A 2,500-nucleotide genomic window follows, 5' to 3' on the forward strand; every position below is an offset into this window, starting at 1 on the left:
TCTCAGTACCCAAGAGCCAACTCATGTCAGAGGAGGGGTACTAGACCTCACCTTGGCCACTGCGGCTCTGGTGGAGAGAATCAGATGGTGTGTCGATGAGACTGTCACAAGTCACCACTATGGCACTGCTACCACCCTCATGGATGCTGACCCAGCCCAAATGCCACAACCAAATCCAAGATAGAGAACAGATAAGCCAACTGGTCCACTGTCTTAGATGCAATGTACCTCCACAGAGTGAAAATGTGGAAGTGCTTGAAGCCAGACTTATCAGTGCTATAAATCAAGTTGCCCCACAGATCATACCTAAAACTCGGCCTTGGTCCAGAGTTACAAAGACGCCTGGTACTTTAATTACGAGATTAAGGAGGTCAACATCAGAGTGAATATGTGCAGAAAACTATTCCGAAGGCAAAGAACCCCTGACACCCATCCCTTCTTAGGGAAGTTGTCAGGAATGCCAAGGAAACTACCAACAGAGTCAGGCAGGAAAAGTGGCTGGAACAATGTGAGTTCTTTGACCACCAAACCACACTTTCATAGCTGTGGCAACGGATCAGGGGAGCTACCTGCCGCTCAGCCCCGAGGTGCACACACCACGACCCTCAATCAGAGGTGCACGAGTTCTCTGTGAGAACAAGCAGGAACAGTCTACCAGCCGTACCGATCTTTTCTCTGAGGGAACTAAGAAAAACCTACAAAAACAGTTCTTGCTCAGCCCCGGGTTCTGATGGGATCTCATACCCCATCATTTCCCATCTAGGACTGGCAGATAAGCTTGCACTCCTACAACTCATCAACAAGTCCTGGGAAACTTCCACTCTACCCCAGAACTGAAAGAGGGCTACCATAGAGTCAGGAAAGTACCGCCTCATCTCTCTCCTCAGTTGTGTGGGCAAAACTGTCGAGAGAATGGTACTAAACCGACTCCAATGGAAAATGGGACCCCCACATAAACACCCCCATGGGTTCACAAGGGGCATGAGCACAGCAAGCACAATTTGCACTGGTACATCTGTGGCAGTATTCCTAGACTGGAGAAGCAAGCACTCTTGCTATTCAGGAGACCCTGATCCAGAAGGAAATCAGAGGAAAGCTTTTTCCTTGGATAGGTGACTATTTCAGGAACGGAACAGCCAGAGTCACATTCCAAGGTCATCTATCATAGCACATACCACTAGAAAATGAAACTCCACATGGTTGGGTTCTCAGTCCAGCCCTATTCAACATCCTATGTTCTGTATACTCAACATACACCTTCCAGTGGGGTGCGAGATCATCTCCTACCTAGACCATTTTGCAATCATCTCCATTGGACCACACTGCCTAAGCAGAGCCCAGCGCTGTCTGGACCTTGTATCTGAGGAGTGTTGAAGGACAGGACCAAAAATCTCTGTGGATAAAAAAAAAAAAAAAAAAAAAAAACATGGCCCTGAGATAATGTTCAAGGCACAGATCTGAAAATCCAGGGAATGGAGTTACCTTGGGGTAAGGATTGACCGAACCCTCTCCTTTCACAAGGAGGCCCAGTACCTAGTTGACCGAACCAAAACAAGACTGTCTGTCATGAGAGCAATGACTGGGAGACACATAGGAGCCAGACATAAAGTGCTAATATAATTCTATGTACATGCCGTCCGACCCATTGTGGACTATGCCTCTGTCGCCATGATTACCACAAAGACAAAATTAAGAAAAACATTAGAGACAGTTCAAAATGAAGCTGCCAGGATCATTCTGGGTGCACCAAGGTGGACAAAGATCCTCAACCTCCTCATGGAGGCAAACCTTCTCCCCCTGGACTCACGAAATGATCGAATGGCAGTACAATTCCTTTCACAGGTAATCCAGGCTCCCAAGAACACAAACATAAGACAAAAAATATTCAGATGCTTAGAACAAGCTCTTTGCAAACTACTCCTGGCTAGCTCACGCAGCCAGGGTGTTGATACGCTATCAGCTTAAAGAACAATTACTTGCCAAGGGCATGGACTCCCCCCACCCTGACTTTATTGAATCCCTGCTGTGGGCACAAACCTTGATCGATTTTATTGTTATGAGCTTGTCAAGGAGAAAGAATCAGGTCATTGCATTCATCACTCCTCCGGATGGCAGAACATACTTCACGGATAGACAGTCGATCCCTTAAGCCACACTGCAGGTGCTGGTATTGCAGCACAAAATCCATGAGGGTAACAAACAATGCCTCCTCGCTACAGAGAAAGGCAGTTTCGATCATGGGAGCCCTATCCCACGCGTCCCTGAGGAAATGAAACGTGATCATAGATACACACTCCAGGATAGCCACTGACTGTCTTCGACACAGCTCACCCAAAGACAACATTTACCTCCTGACCACTATGCTACGAGCCACCGGCACTCTCTGAAAAAATCAACAGAGGTACCGAAGTCATTCTTCACAAAAGCAGACTAGGTTACCATTGCGCATGGTAGATCATAGAGACAATTGAATATGCAGAAAAGTGTGCATGCATTGTGG

Source organism: Penaeus monodon, chromosome 7 (assembly GCF_015228065.2).
Source record: "Penaeus monodon isolate SGIC_2016 chromosome 7, NSTDA_Pmon_1, whole genome shotgun sequence".
Classification (NCBI taxonomy): Eukaryota; Metazoa; Arthropoda; class Malacostraca; order Decapoda; family Penaeidae; genus Penaeus; species Penaeus monodon.